Here is a 25769-nt window from a genome sequence, read left to right as displayed (position 1 = left end):
AACAGGCTCCTTTGGAAATGTGCAAAAACCACGATTCACATATTTTGGTGAATGAAGTACTTCTAAGAAACTAAGTTTCTCTACTTGCTGCAACAGCAGTTAAGTACATTTACTCATTTTTACTGGTAAATGAATGCAAATTCATATAACAGTAACTTACTACCAAACTCACTCTGTGGCACACAAGAATGATGCCCTTACTGTGACCTTACTGTGACCCAGGGGTACAGTGTTCGTAAAACAGCCAAATAGTCATGAAGCCTGGCAGAGAGGGATGGGAATAATGGGGCACGGCTTGCTCATCTCTCCCAGGGTGGGGAGATTGCTATTAGAGGGGTCTGATTTCTCCAGTAGAGTTGAAGAACCACCTTTCTGTGTCTGACAGAAGGAGAAGGGATGCTTGCTGGTAATGTCCTTTGCTGAACTGAGAGACTTCCAGCACAGTCAACCCATTAGGTCCATAGGTGTATATTAGGATAATGACAAATAGAGCCTTTTTAAGCCTAGTTATGCATCCCAAATATCTGACAAGGTCTGATACCCTTGGTAACTGTAAGCAGGGACTTGGGAGATTAAACATTTACAAGCAGGGGCCTGGAAGATGAACCATTTATAGGCTGTCTGTGTCCATTAAAGACATAGGTGCCCAACAAGGAATGAATTTACTATTCCCCATCCAATTGTCCAAGTTGCACTTGAATTGGTTTAGGGAGGAACTCTGCTTCACATGGATGGGGAGCCTGTTCCAAAGAAGGGGTAGTCTGCAGGTAACATACCTGTCTCTCCACCAGGTCTTACTTATATCTTGGGCAAGGTTTAAGTCTTTATAATGGGTAATTATGGTGCTGTCTGTTTTTCAGATATGCGGGAGGTCCATCAGGGTGGGGTCTGACAATGCCTTGTATGCCAGGCAGAGATCTCCTCTCAACAGCTTGTAAGAGACAGAATACAGGGATATGGCTTTGAGGCTGTTTCTATACAACATGTTACTTATGTACTGTATTCTTTTAGTGAGGAACCTCTGTGGACATTCCAGTTGTTGAATGTGCCTGTTTAGGCACATACTAAAGGGAGCACTGTACTTATGACAGGTCTTATGAATGCTGACTACAGTGAAACAATGACCTCCTTGTACCTAGATGTCATACATTTGTTTACAAGTTGCACAACACATAATGATTTCCTCACTCCTGTAGACATGTGATGGTCAAAGGCTAGATTACTGCTTGTTTGTGTGTGTCTCTCTCTCATTTCCAGACTACTGACTCACCTGTTAGGGGTGTGTTGTCAATATGACAGCTACCAGGTTTAGATGACTTCCTGAAGGATAATTTTATACACTTCTTGGCATTTAGTTTTAGTCTATGGCTCTGACCCAAGTTATTTGTCTGAGTCACCCCTTCCTGGAGAAGATTAGTGCTGGTTGGGGATTCTATGACTGTTTCTCATTTGGAATCATCTGCAAATTTGGTCATTCAGAGGCCCTTGACTTTAGAAAAGTAAATGTCAAAAAGCTGCAATCAGAGACCCAATAATAGCCCTATATCTCTTCCATGAAGATACATGGACTTTCCATAAACTGACATTAGGTCAAACAAGTCTTTGGCTTTCCTAACTGTTATCTGACAGGTAAATGAAGGTGTGTTGTACCTGGCACTGAGACATTCATCATATTACAGCCTCACTGCAGTGAGGGTATTGGAAATGCTCATAAGACATCTTCTTTGGATAATATTGGGAAATGATGCTGCATTCCTACTTGTGTCAGTGGCTTACAAGATAGCACACTTGCCTTTGATTCTGGGAATATAAGCCTTGAGTTCTATTTTTAAATCAGATGCTTGGGATTCATGTTGTAGTTCTTACACAACAGTACAGCGCAACAGAGAGTGCTGTGTTTCTGGTCCTGTCCTTCAGATGAAATGTTGCACCAATGTCCCATGCATACCATTTGTGACATCTCAGGTGGATATAAAGTTGTCCTACAGCATATATGAAAAAGTGTAGGGGAATTTCTCCACTCTCTTAGTCAAATTACCCCTAGCTAAGATAAATACCACCTTGGCTGTAATTTAACAGTCTGTGCCTAGTGGGATAATGCCATCAACAAACAGTACAAGAATATGGAACTCGGGTTTACATATTATATAGCACAGAGCACAATACTAAAATCTGCTAGAACAATGGGCTACTGTCAGCATCTTCTCATTCTGTCACAAGGTACAAGAGGATGTGGTCACAACTGCGTTGCTCATCCACCACTGCATCATTTTACCCCGTCCAGATTCTTAAGGACTATGAAATAATGCGCTGACTTACAGCTTTGTATCTCGAAGCTCATTAACATGTCAGCTACCTTTCTAGACAGAATTAAAGAATTGTACTGCTGTTTGTGTTTGTGTGCATGATTCTGGACTTCATGTTTCCTCTTTCATTTTCCTGGATCCATGAAGAATAAGTCCTCTGGTATGCACTGCTACAGTGCTAATGACGATGGAGTTCACAATACAGAAATTTTTGACATAGCTCTTGGACAGACAGGGAAGTTACTTTAATCCAACAAACTGAGTTGGCTACTTCAGTGGTGCAACTAAATAGTCAAGCCACAGATGAATTCTTGAGTTCATTGTACCAATAGTATTTTAGCATGCACTAGCACATATTACAATATTTAAAATCATACAGACAGATGGAAAATAGGGAATGATGTTGGCATGGTGAGAATAAGAAGGAGAATGGCATTGCACACTGGGTACAGATCTATATACAATTGGTCAACCATGAAACTGACATAGTTAATAAAGTGTGTGTCTGTGTATATACGTGTCTGCATATATGTATGTGTCCTTATATATTTACACACACACAGTCATGGGCGCCAAAACCATAGAGCAAGGGGGTAGGGGCACCCCCCCCCCACTTCTGCAACACTTGCGAGTCCCATACCTCTCAACCGTAGCGAGTTCCTTGGTATTTACTGTTTTTTAGGGCAAAATGATATGGTGCCATGAATTCCCGGGTGGCCCCTTCAATTTCCAATTTTTTCTTTCTTTCTTTTTTTTTCTTTGAGTTGTCATCACGCACATCACAGAGCCATGCATGCAGTGATGACATCAGGCAAACAGTTGACTCGGCTCACCTCGGTCAGAGTCTGACTGTCTTTACTTTGTTAATGGGCAACAGCAAATGGAGAAGGCACAGTTTAACTTATGTCTTAACTTCAAGACCCACCCGGTACAGGCTGCAGCAGAGTCCGGTCTGCCCAGTATCGTCATGCACTCCTGGAATGAAAAGATTTACTCTCCCTGGCAGCTCCAGGTATGTAAAAAAAAAAAAACAGTTAGCTTCATGTGGAAGCAGGGAAACATTAGTACTCCTGCTCCAGTGTCCTATCAGTGCTAAACTTGTTAAAAACTTGTCTTGTTTATTTAGGGACTGTATTGTTAAACTTGTGGACTTATTTATTTTTTGGGACTGTATACTATATTTACTTTAATTTTAAGGACATTCAACTGGTCTGGTCCAGTGCATGCCTGTTCTTCCTGAGAACCCGGATGTCACCCTGTCTGCATCCTGCTTTTCTTGAGTGAGAATCCGCTTTACTTTGGGATTTTATACTTTAACTTAAAGTTTTTAAGGACGTTGAATGCGCTTTATTTAGGACTGTGTACTTTAATTTTAAGGGTGTTTGATGTCACATTACCCTGCTTTATTTTGGGACTGTATACTTAAAAAAAACACTTTATTTTGAGACTGTAAGGATGTTCGACTGGTCCGGTGTGCATGCGTGCATGCTCCTCCTGAGAACACGGATGTCACCCATGCAGGGAACGATCCCACAGCTGGTCCAGGGAATTTGCTGCAACAAGTAAGGATTGATTGCCATCATGCTGACAATGAATACATTTCACTAAGTAAGGTACTGCAGTGCTGACAACAAATACATTAATACATTTCACTAAGTTTCCTTCATTACAATGTACTATGCACCATCATCGGAACTAAATATTATAACATTTTAACTAACATGGCCATAATAGTGATTGCACTGCACTTCGTGGCTTCCACCTTCAGATTCTTGGAAGCTGTAAATTGAAGTGCCAATAAGTGGTTGTTTGTATTTGTGACTTTTGTAAAGAAAATTAGTGTCTTGATTCTGGCAGATACAAGTTCGTCCACTGGAATTGTACTCGTTAATTGAAACAAAAAGATAAGTACTTTCTACTTTCAGAGTGTAAATCTCTTAAACAGTACCAGCTGAAAGGTGGTGAGTTAGTTTGGTTCAGTAATGCAGGAATTGCTGTTAGGTTTAATAAGTCACTGTTCTGGCGAATTTTCTTATTGTTAGACTTCTTTGTATTGTTTTAATTAAGTTCCTTGCTAGCAATTAAACTGCATTCTTACTAAGTTAATTGCATTGGAAAGTTATTTATTGTGACTAATACGTGGAGATGTGGCAAGCAGTCTTGTTAACAAAGTAGTTTGCTCATGTAATCGCTGTTTACATCAGAATAACAAACAAATAAGCCAATTTACCGATATGGCATTTTGATTTATCAGTCTAGTTAGACATTTCAGAAAAGGGAATTAATCCAGTTATGTTCACTTTGAACAGCATCAAGCACTGTGTAGGCCAAGAAAACATGATGTCACTATTACGTTAACGAGAAATCCAGGCAGATTTCAATAAATAAATAAATACACATGAAATGAAAGCATACCTCTCTATTTTTCAGCGCAAGAACACAAAGCCAAAAATAATGGTGGTACAAAGGCCCAAACATAGGGACAGATTTTAAATAGTTCTCCTGTAAACTCAGATATTTTCTAGAATAACAGGTTTTTGCATTATAACGTATGTTCTTTTTTTTTTCAAAACAGGTTTATTGTTTTAACATACAAGAGAAATATCATAACAATTTTATACAAGTAATTAAAAATAGATATGATTATAACATTCAACAAAACAACTAAAGTATTTACAAAGACATCCACTACAATCAGATCAATTAATTAAACTAAAATACCATGCTATTGAAATTAGGATTTTTTTAACAAATTTTGTAAATTATCCCATACAATATAATAAGATGTTTTTATAGTTGTTCTTGACCTAATTGTGTTTATTTCCATTTGGCACACTATATTCATAACATTTTTAAATTCATTGAACGAAGGAGGTGTATCTGAAATCCAATTTCTGGTTATTATTTTCCTAGCCACTGCTAGAATAGACCATAACAAGGGAAGCTTAACCTTTTTAACACTTTGAGGTACAGGTGTGTTGAATAATATAAGAGATTTAGAAATAATGAAATTATCTGTAAAAAGAGCCTGCAAAAATTCATTAATTGACTTCCAGTATTCTTTCAATTTTATACAGTCATAAAACATATGAGCCCAGTCAGCATTAATTTCTACATTACATCTCTTACATAGATTATCTTTATTATTTATTTTATTCATCATCAAAGGTGTATAAAAAGATCTATGTAAAAATTTCCATGCATAAAGTCTCCAGACAATGGAAGATGTAGTTCTATAGGCAGATTCCAATATATATTGTTTATCTTGTTGATTTGGTGGGTCCCCATTAATAGAAGTGAAATAATTCCAGTATGTATCTACACTGTAAAAAGTTTCTTGTCTGATAATTTTATGTATGTATGAAAGTTTACCTTTATCAGAAACTTTATGTTGTAAATTTAATATCAAGTAATCAATCAATGTTGGAATAGATTTAACTGTTATAGACATTAGATCTATTTTATTAATGAGATGTTGTCTAAAGGTCTGAACCTCTAACCAGCAAGTTTCTCTTAGATCAAATTCTTGTTTATTATCAGATATCAACTGATACCAGTACTTTAGATCATTATCTATAGCTAAATGAGTTCCTTCAGAAGTAGATGACAAAAGCATACCCTGAGTATACATTATAGGGAATATAATAAAATTCCATTCCCTATACTTAGGGTGCATGAATATAAAGTTACGATAGCTAATAATAATATTTAATGGGTAACAAACCATATGGTTAGGTGTAATAGGTGAAGTACAAAATTCCTTTAGTAATCATAACATGTAGTTAGTTACAATCATATTTTTATGTGTTAAGGAGATTTTCATGAAGTGCATACTAATTAGCTCCCAATAATCTTTCCATTTTGCGACATATGACTGATCTATTAATAAAGTAATAACTTTTACAATAGAAGAGATAGTATATAAATTAAAGTCTGGAAAAGAAATAGCCCCTTGAGACCAGCTATTAGTATGTTTCTTTAATGCAATCCTAGGTCTATTAGGTGCCCATAGGAAATTTAACATTAGTGTATTCAGTTTTTTGATAATTATTTTTGTAGGTGGAAGTATTATTGATTGTATTAAGTATAAAATCTTGGGGAATATTATCATTTTAATAATTGTAAGTCTCTCCTCCATAGTAAAAAACATATTATTCCAGGTATTAAAAAGATTTTGTATATTAAGAAAACAGGTATTATAATTATTATATATAATAGATTTAATATCTTTAGATAGTATTATACCTAAATAAGTTATCTGACCTGAATTGGGTACATATTTAGTATTTAGTAAAATCACTAATGAGAATATTTTTTCGTGTATATATAGGTAGTATTTTAGTTTTTTCTTCATTGAATATTAAACCAGAAATACTTTTAAAATTCATCATTTTATCAAATAGAGACTGCATAGAAGAATTAGATCCTGCTGATGTAATTAGAACATCATCTGCAAAAACTTGAATTTTGGATGTTGTATTTTCATCTATTTCAAAACCCTCTATGTCAGTACTGTTTCTGATCAAATTAGCCCAAGGCTCCATTACTAAAGTGAATAATAGTGGAGAAAGTGGACATCCTTGTTTTGTACCTTTAAAAATGGGTATTTTTGTGAAACATATGTTCCTACCTTAATATAAGCCAATGTTCCTTTGTATAAATGCTCAATTAGATTTACAAATGCATCTGAGAAGTTTGTGCACTTCAGTAAGGTAAACAGATAGTCCCAACTTACTGAATCAAATGCTGAACTTATATCAAGACTAATAAGTGTTAAATCTTTCTTTTTTCTATTTGCAAAATCAATTAATGTTAAAGTTCTTCTTATATTATCAAAAGTATTTCTATTTACAATGAAGCCTGTCTAATCTATATCTATAATGCCGGGGATGATTGTCTTCAATCTATCAGCAAAAATACTCATAAACATTTTATAATCAACATTAAGTAATGAGATGGGCCGATATGAAGTATATCTAGTTGGATCTTTATTAGGTTTTAAAATTGGAGAAATAAATGTATATTGCCAAGATGGGGGAGTTATTAACTCAGTTTGGGCCAAAATAAAAACCTTATGTATTAATGAATATGTACTTTTAGAAAGGATTCTATATATCTCTGGTATAATACCATCATTACCCGGTGCTTTGTTTGATTTAAGCTTATTTATTTGTGTAATAACCTCTGTATATGAAATACTTTTGTCCAATAGTTTAATCTGTTGTTTATTAAGCTTTTTATTCATGTTTGTGGTTATAAACTCCTTTATTTTATCTTTAGGTTCCATGTTAATGTTATTATGGTTAATTTTGTGAAAGTGATTTCTAAATTCATCTAGTATTTCTGGTATACTAGAAACATTCTTCTTTTTTCTTAGAGAAAAGATTTCTTTGATATGGTTTTGTTTATTCAACCTTTTTGTTTTATTTTTAAGTCTATGTAAGTATTTGGGGCTTATTGAATAAGACAAAAACTTGTATTTCTCTAAAGTTATTTTAACTTTATGAGTTAAAATTTCTTTCTATTTCTCATTTAGTTTATTTCTTCAATAACTTTCTTGTCCATAATATTTTCTTTATTATTATGTTTATAAGAGTCTAATTTACTTTGAATATCTAACAATTCCTTATCCCAAGATTTCCTTTTATTATTATACCATCTGATACTTTGTCCATATAGATATGATTTTAAGGCATCCCAAACATAGACAATGGAGATTTCAGGAGTATTATTTATGTCTAAAAAATGTTTTACTTCTGAAAGTATATATTCTTTATAGTCTTTTAGTTGAGTTAAGTATGCTGGTATCCTTTTGATCTGAACATTATGAGTATTTTTTATCATGAATTCAAAAACAATTGAATTATGATCAGATATAGGACATGAAATGATTTTGGAATTAATTAAATCTGTTACCATCTGATTAGAAATACAGACCCTATCTATTTTTTAATAAGTTTTGTATCTGTTAGAAAAAAAGGTGTATGGTAATGATTTTGAATCTATCTGATTATTAATATCATTCAAATGATAAGAATTAGCAAAATCATTTAAATGTTTTGCATTAGATGTAATTCTTCTTTTTCCTATAGTGGTAGTATTTTTTTCATGTAGTATACAATTAAAGTCACCAGCTAAAATAATATCTCCTATAGAGAATGATATGATCTTATCAAGATGATGTTTCACTGTATTAATACCAATTCCAGTTATCCAATATACATTAATTAAAGTGTAAGTCTTCCCATTAATCTGTATTGCAACCATACAAAACATTCCTTTGTCATCCTGATAAGACTTAATGGTTTTAGGAATGGGCATACTTTTATTCCATAAAATAGCCACTCCTCTTTTTTTCTGAGTGTGCTCTGAACTAACCAATACCGTATATTTGTTTGTGGCTAGTTTATCAATATCTTTTTTCAAGAGATGGGTTTCTTGCAGGAAGACTAAGTTGGCCTTATGTAAATTAATGTATCTTATTAGGCTTGCCCTTTTACACGGATTATTCAATCCATTAATATTTAAAGAAATTCCTTTTAAAGATGTCATTTGGCATTTTTAAAACTTAAGAATCTTATGATCAAAATAACAAATAACAACATAAGTAATGTTACATCTCCTCCTTTAGGTGTACCTTTAAATATAGCTGTATTTATTGAATCTCTTATGGGATTTTGTATAGGATTCAATTTTGTTTGTAGTGACAATGAGTGTACAAAATATATTGTGGATGTCAAAACTATATCGTATAACAATGAACAAGTGAAAATAATGTAAGGATTAAACATTGCAGCCAGCCTGGAGTTTAAACTCCAACTTAGAGTAGTATTTACCACTCAAGTTAACCCGCTACCCTAAGCAGCAGTACCTCAGCTACCACCTTATCAATTTAATACAGGTTATATTTAACTTAAATTAACAGCTTTCAATTCAATTATCTAGCAAGACAAGACTGCACATTTGATAAAACAGCATCATATAAACTAAAATAAACTTTTTTTTTTAAAAACTATTCATACTACTATATACATCTATGTAATATAATACACTTGTATTCAAATAGCATTCAAATAATCTTGATATTAGGAACCAAGAGGAGAGAGAAATAAAAGACGTGAAAGAGGGAGAGAGAGTGAAAGAAAGAGAGAGAGAGAAAAAAAAAAGGAAGGCATATTTACATATTAATTTATTCAAAGTATGTAAAAATAAGTTCTAACATTCATTTAAATCAAAAACTTTGGCTAATATGGTTCAGACATTACATATATTAAGATGCATCTATTTTCTGTCATGTAAATGCAGTCAACAGCTTCCAAAAAAAACCTTGAATTGCTTGTATATGAGCATTTTACTCATACTCATTATTGTCAATAGAATAAAATATTATATTTATAGAAATTGTTATAAATCATACTGCATAGTTATGCAAATTTTCAGAAACACTTGCATTATTGTAAAAAAAGCTATCTGTATTTTGTATGTCTATACTACTGCTTTAAAATATATCACATGACAATTTCTTCCAGAATAGAGTTATAAAGTTATTTATGCTTGTCAATCAGATGAATTAAATGAGTTATAGTAATGTATATGTTTGGAACATAAGTTTTAACACAGATTAGTATGCTGCAGTCAAGTAGATTTTCAAAAACACTTGAATAAATGTTTCATTTTCTATGCCTTCTAAAATAAGACATTTACTTACTACAAGAAACTGCATCATTTAAAATCATTATAACTGACATATTTTATGAATTATAACATAGATATTTAAGTAATTATATAAAATAACACACATTTAAATGTTAAAGAGTTCATTTTCCTTCACATAGTCGCATTTGCATCAGTTCTACTTCCTGGTAGAGTGTTCTTCCTGAATCTGCGATGTGTCAGTGTGATATCTGGGTCAAAGGTCAAATTGACTGCTTTCAGCTTCTCTGTGAGAATTCTGAGAGTTGAAGGTTTTAAAACAACTCGAGGACACTGTTTATGAGGTAGCCCACATCCTAGATAGTCTCCCTTAACATTTTGGCGGGAAACTTGTTAAAAACTAGTGACAAACATTCATTTAGCAGTGTAAATGCATCTAAACATGACAAAACCTTCGCAATGTATTTTACAGGTTATTACAGCCTCTATGTAAGTGAAATTAAGCCCAAAGTTATTAATAAGTAATAAAACTCAATATTTTTGTCCCAACTCAATTTTTATGCAAATCTTATTATTTACTGTGTCTATATGATCAAAAGCATTTCTATATATTAATATGAAAAAAAAAATAAAGAGAAAGAATAAAGAAAAGAAAAGAGAGTAGAAAATAAAAGAGTGTAAAGCAGAAATAAAAAATGTAAGAGAAAGCTATAAGAAGTATATACAATGGAATATTACTTACTGTTTATATTAATAGAGTTAAAAATAAAACATATTATTTACTATTATTTAGTTCTAATTATTATTAGTTAAAGCATGACAGATTATTTACAAACAAGCATAAGCAGTATAATCAAGAAAGTATAATTAGGAATAGCATTTGAAGAACATATAAACTTTTTACAAGGAATAAATATGTTATTATTCCATTTATCATATTTTCATTACTCTTCTCTCCTGCCCTCCCCACCCTTTACCCACTACATAATCTAAATAGAATGTCATTGTTTAAACAAAGAAAAGAAGAAAAGGAGAAAAAAAGAAAAAATGTATCAAATTACTGACCTTACTTCTCTTTTTCAGAAAGAGAAACAAATTGAATAATAGCTTGTTATTAGTTCCTCAGATATTTTGACTGGTTATGAAACAAAACATTTCTTTGCACACAGAGAATAACTTTGATTAAATCTTTTCAGAATATTTGTGGCTTTCTGGAAATGCAGGAACTATATTTAAAAGATTAATAATGAAGTAAAATGATGAGAGAAAAAAAAACATAGAACAAATCATTTGTTTTTTAGTCTCTTCTTCCTCTCTGAAGTCTTCCACGAAGTTTCAGTTGCCAGTCTCTTTAATGAAGGACTAGCCCATTCCATTTCCTCTATTTTATCCAAAATCTTATTTTTTGATAAACAGTAAAGCAGAGTCTAAGTCATCAAAAATTTTAGGACCATCAGGAAGGAAGATTTTTAGCTTGGCAGGAAACAGAAGGTATGTTTTAAACTATGCTTTTTTAAGCTCCCTTATTAGTGGCAGAAAAACTTTTCTTTTAGCTATTACCAAGGAAGAATAGTCAATATCAAAACGCACAGTTGTCTCATTAATCTTAACAGGAGCTTTAGCCCAAGCAAATTTAAGAACCATCTCTTTATCAAAAGATGATAGAAATCTAACCATAACTGATCTAGGATAGTTTTTGTTAGAGTTAGTATTAGCTATAGATCTATGTGCTCTTTCGACACCAAAAGAGAATGCTTCTGGTAAGTCTAAAGTTTTAGGGAGCCATGTTGTTAAAAAAGAAGTAATATTGTTACCTTCAATATTTTCTGGCAGTCCAAAAATCCTAATGTTATTGCGCCTAGAATTTTCCAGGTCATCCAGCTTTGTTTGTAAATGTGTATTTTGTTTCAGCAGAAACTCAATGTTGATTTCCTCTTCTTGGATTCTATTTTCCATGTCATTCACAGCTTCTTCTATGCCTGTCATCTGGATCTTCTGTTGTTGCAGGTCTATATGTAACAAGTCTATTTGTTTTGTAGTTTTTTCTATGAAGGTATCAATTTTAGTATCCATTTTATCCATCTTAGCAGTAAGTTGCTGGATTATAGTTATCAGAGACTGAAGTTCTTTCTTGATGCTGGAGTCTTGAGAATTTGTCTTACTGGAACTCATTTCAGACTGATAAACTGACAGGAAAATTTCCAAAGTGATTTCTGACAGGAATATTGTTAAAATTTCCTTTCTTTTTAGATATAGTTCAAGAACTATATAAAACAAACATATTTAGAAAGAAAATTACTTCAAAAATTTATTTTTTAAGTAATTAATTCCTATCAGTGTAATGAAATTGGTGGAGCTGAAGAAATCTGCTGCTATCCTGTGTTCATCCTTGGCCACGCCCCCTATAACATATGTTCTGAGGGATATGTGAAATCTGAAATTCAAATGTCTGCCATTATTTATTATTATTTAGAGAATCCAATCTTTATGTGGGTATCCCATAATTCCACTGGAGTGGGTGGGGTTACATAATTATGTATGCAAATTTTGTGTTAATCAGCACACAGATTTGAACCTATTTTTCATGGGACTTGGTCCAGATTTTTGATGTTTCCAAGTTGAGAGGTATGCTTGTGACCTCTCCGTCCAGAATAACTCGTCATCACGTGTGCAATGATGTCAGCATGCTGTGCACCTGTTTGAATACTGGGTGGTACAGGATTCATCTGTCGCAGGAGGATTTACTTACTGTTATGCACTATGCCGTTCGGGCAGTTTATTCTCTTCAACCACAGAGTTGAGCCATGGATTTCTTTATTTAACTGCAGAGCTGAGCCACGGATGTCTTTACGTGCAGTTTGGGCAGAAGGATTTCTTTATGCAGAGCTGCTGTGCCAGACAAAGGTACTGTCTTCAGCATTATATAGATTTGGATTCAGAGAGGTGTGTGTGAAAATGCCCCCAACAGGATACACCTGGTGGCTAGAGGTACACAGGCTCAAACCCTGTACCTTGGGTGCAGGTAAAAAGAGCCTAAAGTCCCTAGCCACCATCACTTGTGAATTTATGCCTCACATTTTTGTTTTGTTCTGTTCCTCATCAAATCTCTGGTTTCCAGGAGCAGTAAAACAAAACATTTTATGCTAGCAATTTTCTATTTTTATAAGATCAGTATTTGAAATGTGTCTCTATTTTGGGGCTGTAATCCCCCACTATTGGCTTTGTTCTGTATTTTTGTGCTAAGAGGTTGAGAGCTATGGTGATAAGTGAAAACTGAATTCACTAAATGATAGCCATTTAAGTTTACCATCCTGTCTTTCAGGAAACTGCTGATTTAGCTTAGTTGTATGTTGCTCTTACTGTAGTGCACAGGGTTCCTGGGTTCAAGACTTGACAGTGAAATGTACAGTGATAACACATTTTATGCAAGCAACTTTCCAAAATTATACAAGCAATGTTTAAAATGTGTCCCTGGTGTTTGGCCTACCCCCCCCAACTGAAAATAAGTGCAAGAAGCTGTGCAACATGCCTATGGCTTACACTACTGTGATTCTGTATTTGTATTTTTATATATATATATATATATATATATATATATATATAATATATATTGTGTGTAGAAGTAAACTGTTTTCATGGAAATGTTCTGAATAGGGCAGTTTTGCCATTATTGGTGCATGCATTTTGCTTCATTGCCTACTGGAAGCTGTGCAACATGCCTATGGCTTACACTACTGTGATTCTGTATTTGTATTTATATATATATATATATATATATATATATATATATATATATATATTGTGTGTAGAAGTAGACTGTTATCGTGGAAATGTTCTGAATAGGGTAGTTTTGCCATTATTGGTGCATGCATTTTACTTCATTGCCTACTGGAAAAATGTTCAAACAATAAATTTAAAATGCGTTCTAACTTAAGTCTAACAAGTGTGCTGTATTATACAAGGAATATAATTTAATAAAGTCAGGAAGGTGTATCAAAGAACATATGTATGTTTCTTGTTTTGTGCGCAAGGGGCCTCTGATTTGAAAACAGCCCAAAGGTAATCTTTATCCACCACTGGCCAGATGCATTTTCTTTGGATGTGGTGTGGGTTTTAATGCTGTTTCAATGAATGTGAGTTTCAAGGGCAGTGAAGTTTTAATGCCAAGTCTATTTTCATTGTGAGACAGAGACAGTATTGCTTTGTTTAGCAGATAGATGTCTGTTAGTATTTGTGCATTGTGCATTATAAAATGTAAAAAAATAAAATCCAAATAATCACTGCAGAAGTAAAGCACTATGCACACATTAGTATTTATGGTAAATGGGGTGAAATAGCCAGGTAATGGGCTAATATACAATTATCAACCATGGGATAGGTAAGACCAATCAGAAAATGTTAATTCAAGAATCAAGCACCAAAAGGGAATTGGCTAAGCTTAAAAAGTCCTTTAAGAGAACATATGTTGTGGTAGTAAATAGTTATAAAAAATTGCCCTTTTTAGTTCACTAAGTGCCCCTCTCACCCTCCGCACCCCCAGTCTTCAACAGCTTCCGGCACCTCTGCATACAGTATAAAAATGCACAGACAGCTAGATATCTAGTAAAGTATTTCTTAATCATTAAAGGTAAACTACTCAAAACTGCAAAGATATCCACTGTCTCATTACAATAATGAACTTCAAAAACACAATGTGATCATGTAAAATACTTTAATCATTTTTGTCTTTTTCTGTCCATGGCTTAAAAAAGGCAAAAAGTCTTATGGATTAACTATCAAAATGCTGCTGCAAAATCTCCCCTGCACATCTTAGTAATGCATACAAACCCTAACCATGTCACATATCTTAGTAATGCATACAAACCCTAACCATGTCGCACATCTTAGTAATGCATACAAACCCTAACCATGCCACATATCTTAGTAATGCATACAAACCCTAACCATGTGGCACATCTTAGTAATGCATACAAACCCTAACCATGTCGCACAGCTTAGTAATGCATACAAACCCTAACCATGTCGCACATCTTAGTAATGCATACAAACCCTAACCATGTCACACATCTTAATAATGCATACAAACCCTAACCATGCAACACATCGTAGTAATGCATACAAACCCTAACAATGCGGCACATCTTAGTAATGCATACAAACCCTAACCAAGTCGTACATCTTAATAATGCATGCAAACCCTAACCATGTCACACATCTTAGTAATGCATACAAACCCTAACCATGTCACATATCTTAGTAATGCATACAAACCCTAACCATGTGGCACATCTTAGTAATGCATACAAACCCTAACCATGTCGCACATCTTAGTAGTGCATACAAACCCTAACCATGTCGCACATCTTAGTAATGCATACAAACCCTAACCATGTCGCACATCTTAGTAATGCATACAAACCCTAACCATGTCGCACATCTTAGTAATGCATACAAACCCTAACCATGCAACACATCTTAGTAATGCATACAAACCCTAACCATGCAACACATTTTAGCAATGCATACAAACCCTAGCCATCTCGCACATCTTAGTAATGTATGCAAACCCTAACCATGCAACACATCTTAGTAATGCATACAAACCCTAACCATGTCGCACATCTTAGTAATGCATATAAACCCTAACCATGTCATACATCTTAATAATGCATACAAACCCTAACCATGTCACACATCTTAGTAATGCATGCAAACCCTAACCATGTCGCACATCTTAGTAATGCATACAAACCCTAAACATGTCACACATCTTAGTAATGCATGCAAACCCTAACCATGTCGCATATCTTAGTAATGCATACAAACCCTAAACATGTCACACATGTTAGTAATGCATGCAAACCCTAACCATGTCGCACATCTTAGTAATGCATACAAACCCTAACCATGTCGCACATCTTAGTAATGCATACAAACCCTAACCATGCAACACATCTTAGTAATGCATACAAACCCTAACCATGCAACACATCTTAGTAATGCATACAAACCCTAACCATGCAACACATCTTAGTAATGCATGCAAACCCTAACCATGTCGCACATCTTAGTAATGCATGCAAACCCTAACCATGTCACACATCTTAGTAATGTATACAAACCCTAGCCATGTCACAAATCTTAGTAATTCATGCAAACCCTAACCATGTCGCACATCTTAGTAATGCATACAAACCCTAACCATGCAACACATCTTAGTAATGTATGCAAACCCTAACCATGTTACACATCTTAGTAATGCATGCAAACCCTAACCATGTTGCACGTCTTAGTAATGCATACAAACCTTAATCATGCCCCTTACCTTAAAAAATGTTTCACTTAGCATTACCAACATTCAGACAAGTTGGACATGCATTTTGGCAGGGTTATGGCTAGTACACTGGGAAAGAAAATTAAATCCCTTTTACAATGTAATTGGTGTCAGTTGTTTGTGTTGTTGGTACTGTAAATGATCAACATGTTTTGGCATACAGACCATTTTTATTTTTGCATACACATATGAATAAATGAGTACATATGGGTATATATCTACACACCTATAGATTTACATGTATAGATAGGTATATATCCTGCCTGTACACACAAAGAAGTAAATATAGAGCTAGATAGATATCCAAGATGATTCTCCATCAGTTCAAGCAAGAGGTTAAGTTTGGCTGCTTTATGGATAGTTGTATTAAGGATTTAAACGAGTCTGAAGAGAAGTCTGTGCATTACAGTTTCAGCTGGATATGAAAGCAGTCTAGTCAACATGTCAAGACAGTAAGATATGGACTACTTTTACTACTACTTAGGCTAACTGAAAATGCAGCTGTGAACAATACACAAAATATGTTCTCAAGTGCCTGAAACAGGTATATAGTGATGCTAAGAAGCATTATAAAGTTCTGCATGGATTTTGTATACTTCAATATGGAATGAGCAGAAAAATGCCTCATTAGAAAGATGTCCGTCGGTTTGGATATACTATAATTTGCTTAGAAATCAACAGTAGGATGTATTCTTACTCTGTGGCAAAGTCCAAGGAAAGGATTTAGGCCCAAAGTGTTCAGTAATTTAACATATGTTTTGAGGGTTGAATTTTTTTGAACAACTTAGACTGGAAATAGTGAGGCATATTCTGTTAATAAAATGAGCAGAGAACATGTTAGGGCTACACGTATATTGCTTATGATGCAAGCAGCTAAATCACTAAAGATATACAGGTGATGTTTAACTTATACATATCTGAAGGTGTCTGCTGTTTAGATAATAATGTTGTCATAATGTATGGAACTGCATATGTCCAAAAATGGATACATGGCCATAGCATCATGTGAATTTCTAAGAAATTCATTTTTTTTAAGTTCCTAACCCCCTGCATGTTTCAAGAAAGCAAACATGTCAAACAACATTTTCAGGAAACAGGCATTAGAGAAGACAGTGCTGAAATATATACTCTGAACAATTTATTCTTACATCTCAAACTTGTTAACTTATGCAATGTGCTGAAACTTCGTTCCAAGTAGAACAGTTTCTTTCCAGACTGTGTTGTACGTAGGGTTAATAAGCAAGTAACTGTGGAAATATGTGTTGCAGTAAATAGTGATTAAAATCCTTAAGGAAAAGACCTGCTCCTGCAGTCAGCAGAAAGAGATAGCTAATTTCTTGCAGGGATGGGTTTACAGCCCCAAAATGCAAGCATGCTTTTTAGCCATTTATCCAAATAATCCTGACATACCACAGCTAAAAGCACCATGAAAAGTGTGACATATGGTAATAAGAGCTGACAGCAGTAATTCTCTGGCTTATTCAAGTTTAACTTGTTCAACTGCTACAGCAGTATGAGTTTCACTCTCTCAAATTTCTTCTGATTTGAGCGATAATGGTTGAAAGAGTGAGGCTAATATATGCTCTGAGGTAATTAATACCATCTGCAGTCCATTAGATAAGCTGTTTCTGTTGAATTATGCTAGATGTGGAATAATTAGTCATGAGAACTATCGATTTATTTGAATTGACTGTTAAATCTTATATATTCTGAAAAGTGATGTCTCGATTCCCCGGGAAAATATTTTTTTCATGCAGCAACATGCAAATCTTATTTTTATGCATGCAAGAAAAATACTTCATTACATAAAACAGGAACATAAATACATAATTTAAATAAGAAAACTAAACAGACAATGGCCATGACAACTGAATATTCAAATTCTTAAGTAAATATTCAAAGACGACAACCATTCTGAATATAATGAATTTTAAAGACAAACTTTCATTGGACTTTGGCATTCCCTGTGGAGAGAAAAAAAATGTCTTTGTGATAGTTAGACTGATGAGCAAATAAACTTTTATGGATACAGAAAAAATTAACTGTGAAATTAATATGCAAGTAAAACTGAATTATATCATACAATAAGAGGCTGACCTTTGGTCTACAAGAAATGAGGATGTCAAATAATGCATTACAAGAAAGAGAATAAACAATATTACTATGAACCATATCTACTTTACATAACAAAAGTTGACTGCAACCTGAATAAATCAGAGTTTTACAGTGAGACAAAGGTAAGAGAAAGATTCAAGTGTTTTTTTTTCTGAATGTTAAAAAAGAAAAAAATCTATCTTTATGTAAACAAGTAAGTATTCCATAAAGCCCGAAAAAATCAAATGTGGAAGTTCAAGTACGATCTGCCTAACATACAGTCATGTATTGCTAATTAACTGAGCTATAATTATGCTTTATAGACTCTGCTCTGAGACATGCAATTTTGGGTTAATATCATGCAGCCTGTGTGATTGTTTTAGTTAGTCAGATTTGATTTGTTGACCAGGTACATGGACTTATCCTAATGCATTTTTCAGACAAAGTCCAAGCCAGTTTGTCATTTGTTGTTTTATTTGCTACTATAAGGACAGAAGAATAGTTAATCAAAGCTGCCCTTGTTTGCAGTGAAAATCTAACTGCTGACTTCATCTACAGCTGTAATAAATTCACAGAGCTCAGTCTATGAATCCTTAAACTGAATGGACTCAAATGTTAACCACAGTTTCGCATTGCTGATTATTCAATGTAAGCTGGCTGGTCATAGCTCATCTGACTGTTTGCTGAAACATAATGTAATCATCTTAACTACCAGGGATCTGTGTCAGGTATTTCTATCTAACTTGAATGGATACTCACTTAAGATATGTCCAGCATTAAATTTACTGATGTCCTCAGTTACCAGGCCATATCTACTACTTAGGGAGTAATGGAACAGATAAGTCATGAACTGGTATTTTAAAGTATGTAACTACTTAAATTTTCTAACAGTGACCAAACAAAAAATACTATACATCTCTTTGGTTTCCAAAAGCATTCCTACCATTCATAGGTAATGCTCTTTACTTACATATTCATAATGAAAAAAATTCTAACCAAAGGACAAGGACACAAAATGTTTTCTACCATATTCTGACAAACATACACTCAAAATATATCTATATATCTATCTATCTATATATATATATATATATATATATATATATATATATATATATATATATATATGTATATATTATATACAAGGGGCGACTCCAATGTTCTGTCAACTGGTTCATAAAATACAGACAAAGTACAGTTTTGTACCTACCATAAATGTAGATGTTCGAGTGTTCATCCTGCTGCAGTCATCACACTTGGGTTATCCTGTCATCAGGCGGTCCCGTAGTCGGCCGGAATTCCAAAGTCTTGGTCCGGTGTCGGTTGCTGTCACCTCTTCCCTGATGTCAGTGCACCAGGGGTATATATAATGCAACCGACGCCATTTTCTTCAGTTTTTCTTGCCCCAGATGTCAGGTGCCCCCAAAAAGGTGGTCAGGAATTAGTACCAAAAGGAGTAACCACTGCACAAACACAAAATCCCTTTAGCTATAAGCAAATACATCAGTAAGGCATAGAAGAGATTTAGCCAGTAGATCAGAGGGGATGGAGGGGGGGTAACCTGGACTGCAGCAGGGTGAACACTCGAACATCTACATTTATGGTAGGTACAAAACTGTACCATGTTCATCGTGTTACCCTGCTGCAGTCATCACACTTGGGTTGAATCCTAAAGCTAAGGTAGGGGGGAGGTATCATAGAGGGTTAGTGGAGGCTATAAGTCCCTGCAGAACTGCAGTGGCGAAGCCTGCCCTGGACTTTGAGTAAAGAGGTAAGTGATAGTGTTTGGTAAAGGTGTGTACAGAACTCCAAGTAGCAGCTTCTAAAATTTCCTTGGTTGGAACCCCCCTGAGAAAGGCTGCAGAGGTAGCTGTTGCCCTGGTAGAATGGGATCTAATGGTAGCAGGAACTGGTTTCCCATGATGGGTATAGCAGAAATGTATGCAATGACCTATCCATTTAGAAATAGTTTGCTTTAATATAGCCTTCCCTTGAGAAGCTGTAGCATAGGATACAAAGAGCTGGTCAGATTTTCTGAAAGCCTTAGTTTTGTCCAAATAGTAATGAAGCTGCCTGTGAATGTCCAAGGAATGCAGGAGTCTCTCACCTTTGTTCTGTGGACTGGGGAAGAAGGTGGGTAAGTGGATGGTTTGATTTAAAGCTACACTGGAAACCACCTTAGGCATAAAGGAAGGATTAGTTCATAGAGGAACTCTGTCTTGATGAAAAATGAGGAAAGGTTCCACTGCCATTAGTGCCGGTAGCTCTGAGAATCTTCTAGCTGAAGTTATTGCTAGGAGCAGGGCAGTCTTCCATGACAGGAACTGAAGATCTGCAGAGAAAGCTGGTTCAAAGGGAGGTAGTGTTAGTTTTTCCAGAACAAAATTGAGGTCCCATCTTGGTGTAAGAGCTCTCCTGGGTGGTCTTATGTTCTTTGCCCCTCTGAGGAACTGCCTTAGAAGAGGATGTGAAAATAAAGGTGGATCCGTGTTGTAGTGAGCTGAAATAGCTGAAGCATGGATTTTAATTGAGGAAAAGGAAAGTCCTTTGTGCAACATCTCAGTTAAATACTGTAGAATGTGAGGCATATGAGGCTGAAATGTGTCCTGGCCTTTAGCTTGGTTCCAGGCAAAAAAACTTTTCCATTTGTCTGAATAAGCCTTCCTGGTGCTTGGCCTCCTGGCTTCCAGAATAACATCCAGAACTGCTTGTGAAAGAGGAGCTGGTTGGATGTTTAGATGATTTGCCATGCAGCCAGGTTTAAAGTTTTGAGCTGGCTGTGAAGAATCTGATTGCTTTGTTGTGAGAGCAAATGGGGGATTTGAGGCAATATCCATGGTGGGCTGTGGGCCATATTTTTCAATAGTGGATACCAGTGCTGGTGTGGCCAGTCTGGGGCTATGAGAATCAGTCGTGGTCTCTCCTTTTTGACTTTCAAAAGAACCTTTGTGAGGAGAGGCAATGGAGGGAAGTTATATATTGTCAGGTTTTTCCAACTAAAAGAGAGAGCGTCCACTTTCCAAGCTTGATGGTGAAATGTCCTTGTACAAAATTTTGTCAGTTGATAGTTTTGAGGACTGGCAAACAGGTCTATGTCTGGAAGACCCCATTTTTGAGTTATCATTGCAAATATTTGTGGCTCTAGTTTCCACTCGTGGGGATCCTTGATGTTTCTGCTGAGGTCGTCTGCCAATGTGTTCTTCTGTCCTGGCAGGAATTGAGCTTGTAACTGGACTTGGTAGGCCAGAGCTGTGTTCCATAAGGTCATTGCTTGCCTGCATAGAGGGTAAGAATGTGTACCTCCTTGTTTGTTTATGTACCACATTACTGTGGTGTTGTCCGTCTTTATTGCAAGTTGTCCTGGATGTAATAGATCCTTGAAGGCTGTCAGAGCTTTCTGTACAGCTAGCATCTCTTTTTGATTTATGTGCAGATTTCTTTAATCTGCAGTCCATAGGCCTTGAATGCATTGTCCTGCCATGTGTGCCCCCCAGGCGTAGTCTGAAGCATCTGTTGTGATAGTTTGCCTGGCTGGGAGCAAGGTGAAAGGCTGACCCTTGTTGAGGTGACATGCCTGTGACCACCATAGAAATTCCTGTTGTAGGCAGGGAATGAGAGCTATCATTGTGTCCAAGCTGTGGCTGTGTTTAGACCATATGCTTTTTAGGTACCACTGTAATTTCCTCATATGCAGCTTTGCAAATGGTTCATAGGTTCATACTAGGCTATCTGCCCAAGGGCATTTATAAGCCTAGCCCATAGTTATGTGGCTTTCGCCACCCCTTTAGTTTGAAGAAAACTATGCCTATTATTTTGCTGTGCCTCTGTCAAGCAGTGACACTGGGGTATATCTGCGATCTCCCATCCATTGGTCAAGATTCCTCTTGAACAAGGCCAGCGAGGTGCTCTGTCTCACATGTACCGGGATTTTATTCCACAGCATAGGGAGTCTCTGGGTGATGAATCTGTCCCTCCAGCACGTTCTATTAATAACCGTGTCAAGGTTTAAGTCTCCCGCCCTTGTGGTTCTGAGGGATCTAGATTTTTTGAGGTGAAGCATATTCATCAAATCTGGGTTTGACATGGCCTTGTATGTCAGGCACAGGTCACCTCTGAGCAAGTGGTATGCGACTGAATAGAGCTGGAGTTCTTTCAGTCGGGCAGCATAAGACATATTTTTGAGACCCTTTATCCTTTTGGTGAGGAACTTTTGGGGCCTTTCCAGCTGCTGCAGGTGTCGGGTCAGATACATTCCGAATGGGGCATTGTACTCAATCATAGGTCTAATGAGTGATGAGTACAGGGGGATGATGACCTCCCTTGATCTAGATGTGAATCCTTTCATGATCAGGTGGGCAATGTAGAAGGTCTTCCTAACTACTTTAGCAACGTGAGTGTCAAACGAAAGGTTACTGTCAACCTGGGTCCCCAGATCCCTGATAACTTCTTCTGTGCTCAGTGGATTGCCACCTATATGGTAGCTAGGGGTAACCTTGTTTTTCCCGAAGGGTATGACTATGCATTTCTTGGCGTTTAACTTTAGGCCATGGCTCTGGCACCAGTTATCCGTTTCTGTGAGGCCCTTTTGAAGGATATCTGTGTCAGATGTGTTTTTGACTATGGCGCCCAGTTTGCAGTCATCTGCAAACTTTGTCAGCCATAACCCTCCTGTGTTTGCTTGTACTTCAGAAAAGTAGATGCCGAACAAGAGTGGACCCAGGACTGAGCCTTGTGGGACACCACTTGTGACCGGCTTTGAGTCTGACATGGCGCCAGCAACTCTGACCCTGTGGGTTCTGTCACTTAGCCAGTTTGCAACCCATCTTGTGATGTATGGGTTTACATTCAAGCTGATGAGTTTTTCGATGATACCTGAGTGGGGTATTGTGTCGAAGGCCTTTGCCAGGTTGAGGTAGGCTGTATGGACTTGCCTTACCCTCATCAATGGCCTTGGTGACTGTTTCGAAAAAGTCAACCAAGTTTAAAAGGCATGATCTGCCTTTGACAAAGCCAAACTGGGTTGGATCCAAAGTCTGCAAGTTCCCTATGTCTTTATTTATGAGTTCCATTATGATCCTCTCCATGGCTTTGCAGATAAGGCTTGTCAAGCTAATGGGACGGTAATTTCCAGGGTCGGTGGAGGCACCGCCCTTGTGAAGTGGGACCACAGTCGCCGTGCGCCACTCCTTGGGTACGTATCCTGAGGTGAGGCTAAGATTAAACATCTGTCCTAACTGCGGGTTTAATTTCTCATTGAGTTCGTGGAGTACACAGCCGGGGACACCATCCGTTCCCATGGATGCTGTGTTTTTTGCCTTGGAGAGAGCAGTTCTCACCTGGGCGTTAGAGATGTTTGGGGGGCTAAAATCCTCTGGTATAGATATCTCTCCTTTTGGGGAGTTAGCACTGAACCTGTCAGCCAGTATGTTGGCAATGTGTGTAGGTTCAGTAATCTTCACATCATTTTGAACTAATTCTGAGCATATCTGGGAGTTTCCTCCTAGGTTTCTAACATAGCTAAAGAAGGCCTTATGATTGTCTTTTGAGTCCTTGGTGATTTTTCTCTCAAAATTTGCCTTGGATGATTTTATGAGAGCTCTTAGTTTTTTACTTATAATGATCAAGGGTGTCTTACCTTTCAAGGATTTTGCTCTATCTTGTAGTAGCTTCCTCCTTTTGTTGTAGAGCTTGTTTATGGCTGGGGTCCACCAGACTGGACGCTTGCCTTTGGTACAAAGAGTCTTAGTTTTGTTTGGGATTGCCCGATCCATGTAGTCCTGTAGGTGCTGGTAGAAGGCATTTGTAAGTGATTCAGCGGTTTGAGTAATGTTTACCACCGGCTCAGGGGCCTTAAAGGAGACCACACTAGTTTTAGAAGTGTGAAGTCGGCTTTTGAGAAGTTTTTCACTGTGGTTTTTTTTATTTCAGGTGGGGGGGGGATGAGGACCTCCAGCGAGATTAGTTTATGATCTGATCTCACCAGTGAGGGGTATACTTCCGGTGTTGAACATTGTGTTCCCATGTTCGTGATGATGAGATCAAGTATGTTTTCTCCTCTTGTGGGGATGGTGACAAGTTGTTCCATGGCATTTGAGTTTATGAACTCCAGGAACCTTTGGGCTAGAGTGTTTGGGCTTGAGTAGTGTTCCCAGTCTATATTAGGGTAGTTGAAGTCACCTAGTATGATGGTGTTTGGAGATACATTTATCCCCTCCAGTGTTTTCAGGAAGGCCATGTGAGGTTCCTGAGTTTGAGAGGGTGGCCTGTAACATGCTACAAATTGCAGAGCAGTTTTGCCTATGGTTAGTTGCACCTGGATGGTCTCCGATGCATCGTGCGTTGCCACCAACCTTGAGGTGTGGGTGTCCTTCATGAATATGAACACCCCCCCTCCTTTCTTGGTGTTGTCCGGATTTTGGGGCCGGAACGCATGATATGAGGTAAAACCTGATAGTGCTGGGGTGCTCTCAGGAGCCTTGTACCAGGTTTCTGTCACAGCACAGACATCGATGTTCTCCATACTGAGAAGGGCCTCAAGTACGTGCATCTTGAGATTGAGACTTCTGGCATTGAGCAGCATTACCCTTAGTTTTTTTCCTTTTTTGTGTTCTAGGGTGGTAGGTTTAGAATTTGAGCCTTGCCTAAAAAAGGCACTATGGGGGTGGCAAGAGCCTTTGCCAATATCCGGAAGCCCAGGGGTGACAGGTGCAAGCCGTCCCTTGCGAAGCAGCGTGGCTTGTCCAGCATGTCATCCCAGGCAGACAGACATTGGATCCCCTTTGAATGACACCAGAATTTAAGCCAATTATTAAAGCTGATCATATTATCACTGTATTGTGACATCATTCTAGGTGAAGGTAGGATACTGCTCAAGGTCAGGGTCATACCTGCCTGGGCTACATAATCAGAGAGCTCCTCAATGTCTCTTTTCATGTAGTCCAAGGAGGTACGTCTCAGGTCGTTGACACCAGCGTAGACAATGACTGAGTCGTCCTTTTACCTGCTGTTGAGAGACCTGAGTGCTTGCGTTATGTGGTGGATTCTAGCGCCCGACAGGCAGCTTACTGTGACCTTCTCCTTACTCAGTCTGGTGAGCGGGACGTCGGTGTGTCTGACTATGGAGTCACCAATGACGAGTGTGTCTGGCACTGTGTTTGGCCTTAAGGGCTGTGACTGTTTGACACTCTGACTGTGTGGTCTATGTGTTGCATGTGTTGGGTCCTGAGGTGGTAGTTGTTTGGGTGTCTGCTTTGGTAGATTTTTGATCAGAGCCTCCGAGTATGTCTTTGTGTGATTATGTGTATGATTTGAAGTTGTGATGGTACTATGTGTGACTGGGTATGTAGTGTGTGTGGTTACCTTCTCCTCCTGTCTGGTCTTGC

This window comes from Protopterus annectens, chromosome 6.part0, assembly GCF_019279795.1.
Source record: "Protopterus annectens isolate FY-2018-M chromosome 6.part0, PAN1.0, whole genome shotgun sequence".
Classification (NCBI taxonomy): Eukaryota; Metazoa; Chordata; order Ceratodontiformes; family Protopteridae; genus Protopterus; species Protopterus annectens.
Note: the sequence above shows the minus strand (reverse complement) of the source record.